The sequence below is a fragment of the Scophthalmus maximus genome, chromosome 2 (genome assembly GCF_022379125.1).
Source record: "Scophthalmus maximus strain ysfricsl-2021 chromosome 2, ASM2237912v1, whole genome shotgun sequence".
NCBI lineage: Eukaryota > Metazoa > Chordata > Actinopteri > Pleuronectiformes > Scophthalmidae > Scophthalmus > Scophthalmus maximus.
This window is the reverse complement of record NC_061516.1, coordinates 24,857,822-24,868,600: the sequence shown is the minus strand read 5'-3', so window position 1 is coordinate 24,868,600 and position 10,779 is coordinate 24,857,822. Positions and strand designations below refer to the sequence as shown.

The 10,779-nt window shown below is 43.8% G+C and overlaps 1 long non-coding RNA gene across 1 annotated transcript; it reads right to left on the bottom strand.

Annotated features, from left to right (window-relative positions):
* Positions 1 to 209: 209 nt before the first annotated feature.
* On the bottom strand, positions 210 to 10,474 carry LOC124849763. The gene is made up of 3 exons (XR_007030299.1): positions 10,156 to 10,474; positions 8,809 to 8,977; positions 210 to 256 (listed from the first exon to the last, which is right to left on the bottom strand). It is a non-coding gene; the product is annotated as an uncharacterized LOC124849763 (long non-coding RNA).
* Positions 10,475 to 10,779: the final 305 nt, after the last annotated feature.

Below are 10,779 nucleotides of genomic sequence, written 5' to 3'. Positions count from 1 at the left end.
CTAAACATACAACGCAGCCAATAATGAAAGAAAAAAAAACAGAGTTTCCAACAAGACAGCCAGACCATTCGGCTGTTTCATCATCAACACACACATTGAACAAAACAACATTCAGCCTTGTATCTACACCACTGTTTACATGTAATGGTGCAGACAAGATATTGCCCGTAACATTTCTCTGACGGACACAGGAGAAGACTCCTGTGTGAATCAAATTCACCCGGCCGCTGCGTCGACTCTGTGCTCTTTTCAGCGGCTAGAAGAGAAAAAAAGCAGAATTTGAAGGCTTTTTGAAAAAATAAAAATAGTTTCCAACATTGTTAAAAAGTGCGCGTGGTTTGTTGCATTGTGTGATTTGCATTGTTAAATCCTGCATGTATTTTGTAACACATCCAAGTGTCCTTGGGCAAGACGCTAAACACCCAATGACCCCCCCCCCCAACAGCTGTAACGTCTGCGAATGATGATTTTCAATATGATTTATTTGATATATTCATTTTACTGTACTTACTGAAAACAAAACATGAAAACTACAATAACCCTATTTACACGGTAGAATGAACCCAACATTAGAATCGATATGAGCCAACATTTGGATAGGATATTCAACAGGTCTTGCAGTGTTAGATTAACCCAGTGAGTACAGTAGTTGGTCAAATAGTTTACCAGTTACCTGGCGGTGTAGTTTGAAAACTACAGAGATTGGGTACTTCTCAACCCTACAAATTTTACTGCTTACTACATACTTTTAATGTTTTTTTTACTGAGCGCTGTCACCTCACAGCAAGAAGGTTCTTGGTTCGAATCTTGGTTCAAACCAACCAGGGCCTTTCTGGGTGGAGTTGCATGTTCTCCCCCGTGTCTGCGTGGGTTCTCTCCGGGTTCCTCCCGCAGTCCAAAGACATGCAGATTGGGGTTAGGTTGATTGGAGACTCTAAATTGATGGTATGAGTGAGTGAACCCCAAAGTCCCCCCGCAACCCTTAAAGGATAAAGCCGTATAGATAATGGATACATGGATGGTTCTTAATGATTGTTTCCAACCAAGGCTTTGTAAGTTAACACAAGCTTTAATTACAGTGAGGGGAGTGGTGCTATCCAAGGGTTGTGAGCTCCTAAACAGTAAAATCAACTACCCTCCTCTAGTCCTCTAGTTATGATTCCGTCATTGATCGTCTGTTTTGACATGAGCGATGACCCTGAAGTAGCGGCGGAGTGTTTTCCAGAGCCCATCATCCGTGTCTCTCAGTTTTAGAAGGGGGCCGTGGCTCACGGACGAGAGGCTCTGGGAAATAATGTTCTGTGAAGCCAAGGGCTGGGATTTGTAAGGTTAAACCCTCACCATTAACAAACAGGAAACATAAAGCCTTGATTATTCAAACGCCAGACGGCGCAGTGATGCGTTCGCTCGCCTCTGGGGACCGCGATCCCGGGCATCAAAAGACTTCCGGCACGTTCGCTCTGCCGATCCACAGACGATAAACCCTCTTTCATCGGCTTTCATGGACGTCTTCAACTTTGACAGATGCAGGAAATAAAAATAAAATAATTTTTTTTTGAAATCATTATCACTGAAATATGATGGTTCTGCTCTGGAGCCGGAGATTAGCAGTGGGGCCTGTGTCTTTACACTGGACGGTCTGAAGTTTTGTCCTTGGCAGAGGACTTTAATTGAATATTACAGCGGTGTCAGACGTAAAAAAAACTACAACGGCGCTGTCGAGGAGTTAAAACCTTCCTCGAGCGCTTTTACTCGTGTCTCCGCTCGTAACGTGATCCGCGGCTCCGGGCGTCAGAGACAATTACACTTTGGTGATGTCTCTTCCTTTCTTCACCAGAGCTGCTCGCTAATTTGATGCTCTGGCGAGGAAGATCGTTGGCTTTAATACAAATCATGTTTCAATCGTTACTTGAAGACCTTAAGCCCCTTCGCCGGCTCTCTGGAGGCCCGCCGGTAATGAGGCCTGCTGGGATTTCAATCATTTTTACATCTGTTGAAAAATAAGGAGAAAAGAGAAAAATCAACTACCCTCCTCTCTGCCCCCCCCGCCCCCTCTTACTCTGTTGAAAAAAATAATTTGTTTTTGAGCATTGATAATGAAAAAAATACATAAAAAGAGCTTCTCTTTTTTTTCCTTCTTATTTCGTGCTTTTGTCTCCTGGAAAAAATTCTCTGGCCTTGAAATCTCTCAGCGCGGTACCTCGATGCTTAAAACTCCCCAAACAATTTCTTCTCTCCCTCTCCCAGTTGCAAAATAAATAAATCTTTCTGATATTAGATTTTCGACACCTCTTTATCACACAAACTCACTCTTTTCTCCCCCATCACGCCCTCTGTCTCTGTGGCTTATGGTATTTTTCCTCTCAATAAAACAGCAGATCCCCCGACTGTACAGAAACATTATACTCCATCCCTCCTCCTGCTCACGCGCCGCCTTTTTCCTCTTTTATTCGTTCTAAATAATTGTGCCCAAGGTTTCGTGTGGAAGAAGCATACGGCCTTAGAAAAAGTACCTGTAGCTGTTAAGTTTTTCTTGTTTGAATTCAGCGTTAATGTGATATCGTAACAGTCGATACTGCCTGACAGCCTCAGGCGGAGCGTGTCAAGGTGGGATCCTAAAGAGAGGTGAGGCCCTTTTCTGACAGACATAATTGTGCGTAGTTAACACACCGTCACTTTAACGAGGCTCGTGTGTTTACTTGATTGTCTGTGGTCAAACTTTCATCTCGTCAAGCTCGCAGGGAGGTCGTGCAAGAATCAGGGACCGATCATTTTCTTGGTCTTGCGAGCAGCAGCGGAGAGTCAGGAGTTCTTTTTTCGCACTTGAATTTAGCCCGAACTGCAGTTGTGATCATGTTGGGCAAGTTAGTTAAAGTCCCCCTCCACTCAAAAAAGTGTTTTCTTCTAGAATCTGAGCACATGTTGTCACTATAGAGGTGTTTTCACATTCCTCTCCTGGAGGAGGAGATTTCTGTGTCACTTCTCTGCAATTTGAAATTCAAACGAATCCTGGGGCAAAGCTAGATTTGGTATGTCACAAATACAGAAAACAAACAATCGCTGTCGAATATGCAAATGTGAGGCAAAGAAACCGTAAGCTTCCAGTGCAGCAGAGGCAGCGAATCATGAGAGGAGGGCAGGTGTGTCAGCAGACAGTTAGCATTAGTATTAGCATCCACGAGAGGACGGCAGGTGTGTCAGAAGACAGTTAGCGTTAAGTTTAGCATCCACGAGAGCACGGCAGGTGTCAGCAGACAGTTAGCGTTAGCATAAGCATCCACAAGAGGACGGCTGGTGTCAGCAGACAGTTAGCATTAGCATTAGCATGCACGAGAGGATGGCAGGTGTCCCAGCAGACAATTAGCATTAGCATTAGCATCCACGAGAGGTCAGCAGGGATGACAGCAGACAGTTAGCATTAGCATTAGCAGTTTTGTGGCTGAATCTCGCCCGATGTTGCCGCTCGCCATCTTGTTGCGCACCGGTCAACGTAGCGTGAGCAGCTGTGGTGGGCGGGGTTAGTCTGTGTTATTTTCATATCATGAATATTCATAGTCTCAGAATTCCTCAATGAGGGACAGAGAGAGTGGATGGTTTCCCCAAGGGTTTTTTAACACTTTTTTGGGGGTAAACAATGTTAAACAAATTATTAGGCATAGCAGATAATTTGTCTTCAATTTAAAACGTGACTGGAGGGGACCTTTAATTATTATATTACTCACCAGCAAAAGTAATCCATTACATTACTCAGTCAGAGCTTTGAACAACTTCAGATCCTTCCCACTGACAAGTTGCATCTTTTGTTTTTAGCTGGTGTAAGAAGACATTGTTGCTTCTCTGCAGAAGCTCACAACCAGGAAACAGGTCCTGTGTCATCATAAAGATCATTTTCATTTCCAGTCTCTTTCCTCTGCCAGGAAACGTAACTTATCTGGAGCCTGAGGCAAGTTTAGTCCAGTTCTGACCGTCCCAGGTGATGAGACGCTTCTCAGAAATCTACATCTCTGAGCAGCTTATCGAAAGTCTTGCAGCGCTGATGTAACGGTTACAGACTCAGCCGTGGTCCACACTGTCGCAAATACCGAACTCATAGTTTTCAGCCCTCAAAGATTTTCAGAGGAAAAAATACCTGAATGTTAAACATATCACTTGGATTAACAGTTTGTTGCCCGTTTGTGCTGCCGGTAACTCTGGCTTCTCGTTGTCCTGTTCGTCCGTCCCCCCACTTTACATGCGTGTTGTCTGTAACGTGTTACAGACAACACGCATGTCAAGTGGAACTCCTGGAACTCCAAAGATGTTGGACAATCGACGTAAAATTCCATGCATTTTCTATGATCGTATACTCATTTTAATGCTTAAATTCAATCGGGTTGGATTTAGGGTTTTGTTGTCGTTGCCTATCAAAATGAAGATTGTATTGGCTTCAAATACAAATCCTCACTTAATCTTTATACGGTCAACATAGGTACCTCCCTTCTTTTTCTTTTCCGCAATATTTTAATACCTGCCACTGTCAGACTAAACACGAAATGCGAATCTTCTGCACAACCAATCACGGTGCGATCTCTGATCGTGTTGTGGCCCGACAACATGGCCTCTCACTTTCCTTACAGACCGTTTCTGTTCCTGAATTTGTCAAATCAACAGCTCAGGAAGTGTTTTGCAGATGCGAGCGTGCGCAACGGCGGCTGAACCTTTTTCTTCTGCCGCCCTCGTCACACCACATGCACAAACATGTGCCATGCGCCCCTGTGCTTCCCTCAACGTAAGCATGATTGCACAGCATGTTAACGCTCCTACGTGCCTGTACTCTGACCCACTTTCTCTCCTCAGTGTACGGATATAACATCTATTTTTTCCCTGCCCTGCCACCCCGACTTCATCAGACGCTGTTGTGAGGCCGTGCTGGTGTTTTTACTGTCGAGCTGACAGTGAACAGCATGTGCATGTTCATACGGAGAAGGTTATGGGTCCTGTCTCCTATTTTGAACGCCACCGTTATGCTTTTTTTTTTGCAAAGCTGCACTCGTCTTTCCGTCTTTAGTCGTCACGTGTTCACATTATTGATTCCCATGTAGATTCGCACAGGAAAATGCTCATGTAAGGGGAAATAGCATAAGATGCATAACTCCAATAAAAAGATAAAAAATAAATTGAGCCGTGCTCCACGAGTGAGCTTTAAGCCGCTCGCTGATCTCTGCGGTCTTTAAATTCAGATTTTAAAACTTCTGACTGCAGCTTTAATTATTATTATTTTTTAATTGGCGGATTACTTAACAGGGCGTCACGGTGGTGCAACGGTGATCAGCGTCTCCTCGCAGCTTGAAGGTTCTGGGTTCAAACTAGAGCTGCAACAGTGTATCAAGTAGTTCAAGTAGTTTTTATGAAAAAGAAAGTCTTAATTCTCTGATTTCAGCTTTTTAAATGTGAATATTTCCTGGTTTCTTTGCTCCTCTGTGACAGTAAACTGAATATCTTTGGTGCGGAGACAAAACAAAAACATCATCGTGGAGTTTTGGGAAACACGATCAACATTTTTCACCATTTTATCGACCAAACAACTAGTCGATTAATCGAGAAAATAATCAACAGATTACAGTGATTATGAAAATAATCGCTAGTTGCAGCCCTAGTTCAAACCTGCAGCCCAACCAGAAAGTCAGACAGACAGACAGACAGACAGACAGACAGTCAGACAGTCAGTCAGTCAGTCAGTCAGTCAGACAGACAGACAGACAGACAGACAGACAGTCAGTGAGACAGACAGACAAACAGACAGACAGTCAGTCAGTGAGTCAGACAGACAGTCAGTCAGACAGACAGACAGACAGACAGTCAGACAGTCAGTGAGACAGACAGACAAACAGACAGACAGTCAGTCAGTGAGTCAGACAGACAGACAGACAGACAGTCAGTCAGTGAGTCAGACAGACAGACAGACAGTCAGTCAGTCAGTCAGTCAGTCAGTGTGTCAGTCAGACAGACACTCAGTCAGTCAGACAGACAGTCACACAGTGAGTCAGACAGTCAGTCAGTCAGACAGACAGTCAGTCAGTCAGTCAGTCAGTCAGTCAGTCAGTCAGACAGACAGTGAGTCAGACAGACAGACAGTCAGTCAGTCAGTCAGACAGTCAGACAGTGAGTCAGACAGACAGACAGTCAGTCAGTCAGTCAGACAGTGAGTCAGACAGTCAGTCAGTCAGTCAGTCAGTCAGTCAGACAGTCAGACAGTGAGTCAGACAGACAGACAGTCAGTCAGTCAGTCAGACAGTGAGTCAGACAGACAGACAGACAGACAGACAGACAGACAGACAGACAGACAGTCAGTCAGTCAGTCAGTCAGACAGACACTCAGTCAGTCAGACAGACAGTCACACAGTGAGTCAGACAGTCAGTCAGACAGACAGACAGTCAGTCAGTCAGTCAGTCAGACAGTCAGTCAGACAGACAGGGTATCACAGACTCAGACCTTCTCCTCTGCAGATGTCAGACGCTGGGTGAGTGACAAACAACCTCCCTCAGTGCCACTTATTGATCAGCTCGAGTCTCTGCTGCTGCAACACACACGTGGTTTATGTCTGTTGTGTATGTGTGTGTATGTGTGTGTGTGTGTGTGTGTGTGTGTGTGTGTGTGTGTGTGTGTGTGTGTGTGTGTGTGTGTGTGTGAGAGAGAGAGAGATAGATAAGGGAGAGGGGGGGAGATCTCAGTAACAGTCATCACATGGCTTATAAATACACTTTTCACGGACCCTTATATGAACTCTTTGTTCTGCTCAACAGGTCCAGGCCGCCTGAATCCACGGAATCCGACAGTATACACGACACACTCGACTGCAGCTGAAAACATGCCACTGATTTATTTTCCTAAAAAACAGATTCCGATCATTAGGCTTGAAATAAAGGACAAGTCCACTACCTCACTTGTCGATCAGTGATTCTTTGACATGTGAAATGCCTCTTGTTGCTCCTGTCCATCAAATCTTCCAAATTACAAAATTGGGGCAACACCCACTATACATTAAATATCAGTTACGGAGAAGAGTGTGACACAGAACTATTACTGTTACAGGAAAGTGTATAAAGATAAGATTGACATTTTATTCTTCACCTTGGCAACAGCAGTCAAAAAATCTGAGATTCAAGTTACTTCATTGCAGTTGCCTGTCGTGTCCAATGGTGACAGGTGACACTGTGACACTGTGACCTGTGACCTGTGGGCTGTGTTATTTTGACATGAGGCCTTTCTGTTGTTTTACACCTTTAAATGCAAAAGTAGAAGCAGAGATTGAAAAAAACCCAGATGAGACAAAGATGTTTTTTATGCACCCACAGATGTGGCGGGGCTCTCTGGCTCCACATATAGCTCACACCTGAACGCAACACGGCCATGTCTGTTTTCTGTAAAGAAGCTTTCAGGGAATCGTATGAAATCATAAAAAAAAAGAAAGAGGGTATAGAAGCGGTGGAGACAGGCTGAGGGGAAATGGGGCCAAAAAACAAAGTGAATCACAACACTTGATCCCAAAATAACTCCTGGATTGTATCAGGCATCATAAATTGATGATTATAACTCTCAGCAGGAGAGAACCAGCGGCTGGATCCATCTCCATGAAACACTTCTTCCTCTTCGGAGGGACCGGCTGGAACTGAAGTCGCAGCTGGAAAGGCCACAGAGCGGCTCCCAGGTGTGTTTAACAGAGTGAGACAAGGCGATTGCTTTCAAAAAAAAAAAACAGCATGTGCACCGACTCCATGTACAGGACTTGGAGAAGAGACGGGCCCGCACTCTGCTCCGGTGGATTCATCTTTAAAAAAATTGCTGCCAGAAAGAGCTTGTTCAAGGTGCAGCTCCCTGGAGAGCGAAGGCTTGCAGCAGGTTGTGGCTCAGGCTCCTTGTTTTCAGGGGCCTTGACTCCTCTCGGCACCAGGGGGAGCACACGGGTGAGTTCGCCACCGAGTGGTCCGCTACAGTGCTCCAATACTGACACCGAGTGGCCAGAAGAAAGCACTGCAGCCGTTATGATATTCCACTCACACGCAGAACTCAAACATTTTACTCGAGTAAAAGTACAAATAAATGGACAAAAATGCACCAAAAAAAAGTACCACATTAACTTTTGTACTTGAGTAAAAGTATCAGAGTTCTACTCAACGTAAAAGTAGTTGCTTTGTAAACCTATTCCTTTAATGCAACGGACTACTTCCTCATGAACTGTGCCTACTACACCAGTTGTAGCTTGATCTGTGTTGACCTGTTGGTGATGCAATTGAACAATAGGTTAGCTCAAGTTAAGTGATGCTACACGAGACTAATTTGTTACCTGTCTGCTTTGAGTTGGACCGATTCCCCTCTTGTTATTGATTACTTTAAAAGTCTGCTCCATAAAAAATCCGATGAATTGTAAAAAAAAAAAAAAAAAAAAAAAGTATAGTCAAGTTAAAAGTACAGATATTAGCTGATATTTTACAGCAAAAGGAAAAATTACCCGGATATAAATCTACGTCAGTAAAGTAAAGTATACATGAAAACTATTCTGCAGTACTGTAATATTACATCACGAGGCGGGTGGCATAAAGGGACACTGGGACGACCTGGAATCAAACCTGGACCATCTGTACCCAAGTCAGCGGTGTAACCCACTAAGCCATACAAGCTAAAGAAGTAAATGTATGTCTTTTTCCATTTTTTTCTCATCCTCACCTCTTCTCTTGCTTCTTTTTTTTTTAATCCTGTGCCTTCTCCTTCACCCTGATAGGTCCACCTGTGTTCGTCTTCTACAATAAACCCCTCTCTTGTTTCCTCACCTGTTACCTTTTCCTTTACTTGCTTTTCCTCTACTTCTCTATGTCTTCCCTCCCTCCTCTGATTCATCTTTCTCCTCCTTAACTCGTGTCTTTCTGGTTCCTACATCCTCTTCCTCGCCCTCAGTTGTCACCCTCCTCTTCCTCCTCCTCTCCCCCTGAAATGTGGGGCCTGTATTGTAGAAAGTGGAGCATCTATATATTATTGATATGGGCAGCTCGGTGGTGAACGGAGGCAGGGGAAAAAAACAGAAAACTTTTGTGCTCCCTGCTCTTTTGCTGCTCATTTGTTTTTTACAGACGACCTGGGACCAGCAGCGCAGATGTTTTAACCTTTAACTATTCTCGTTTGTGGGATAAAATAAAAGAGCTTCAATCCTCCAATCCTTAGACTATATAACAATAATAATAATAATAATAATAATACATCTTATAGAGCACGTTTCATTGTTAAAAGCAATCTCAAAGTGCTACAGAGTAAAAAAAAATATAAAAATAAAAATAAAATACAGGTTTAAGAAAAAACATTGGTAGAAGAAAAAGTACAGCTGAAGAAGAACAAAAATAAATTTTTCGTATCAAAAAGTCACAAAAACTATATTTGGAATTGCATTATGCTACATGCTAAACATGAAGCTATGAAGCCACGCGGCATCTGCACATAACGGGGAGACGCTCGGCTACACGCCAGTGATGTCAACCCTCTTCACCGACACGAAACACAGTTAAACCCGCGAGCAACTGAGTCAACATACGCATGAACGCGACAACTTTACATGACAATATATCACCGAAGTCAGACTTGATAGCTGCTACCAACATGCTAACAACACAAGCTACATCTCATGCTAACAACACAAGCTACACCTCATGCTAACAACACAAGCTACATCTCATGATAACAACACAAGCTACATCTCATGCTAACAACACAAGCTACATCTCATGCTAACAACACAAGCTACATATCATGATAACAACACAAGCTACATCTCATGCTAACAACACAAGCTACATCTCATGCTAACAACACAAGCTACATCTCCTGCTAACAACACAAGCTACACCTCATGATAACAACACAGGCTACATCTCATGCTAACAACACAAGCTACATCGCACGCTAACAACACAAGCTACATCTCATGCTAACAACACATGCTACATCTCATGCTAACAACACATGCTACATCTCATGCTAACAACACAAGCTACATATCATGCTAACGCCTCAGCCTCCGCAGATTCCAACGCTCTCCTTCCTCTATAACTCTCAGACAAACATTCAGCGAACCAGCCACTGGCCAAGGTTCATATCAACACAGCGACATACATAAATTTATGTCTTACCGTCGAAGTATTTGCAGGAAATGTTATGTGTTGATCCATGAATCCGCTTTAGTTAACGTAGCACAAAGACCGCTTGTCACTTCAAGATATTAATCCGCCTGGTCCGTCCTACTTCGACCACACATGCGGAAGTCGCATGTCAAATGGCGGTGGGGAAAAAAGGCCTCACAGTGGGTTCGCCCCCTCACAGATAGCGAATGGTGTCCGTGGGAGGCGCTGACGGTTCTATAGACGTGTCAATCACCCGGATTGACCATTGCTCTCCTGAGATACGGGCCTATGTACTGTACGTTGAGTCTGTTCGAAGGTCTGACGACATTACGTCGCACTGCAAAGATCGTTTATGGAGCGACAGATGCTCACCCGTCTTCATTAAAACAGTTCTGTTAAATGTAATCAGTGAGAAGCCTCACATGGAACAGAGTCCGTCTGACCATGTCCCTACTAAAGCCTATAACTTGGCTCTGATTCACGTTATCAGCATGAAATTTGGCAGAGATTATGTTCAGATGTTGTTCTATTGATTTCAAGAGGAATGGGCTTCATCTTCACTATAACATAGGAGATATTCACTCAAAAAAAAGATTTCAGGCGGACATGAAATCTTTCATTTATGTTCCGTCT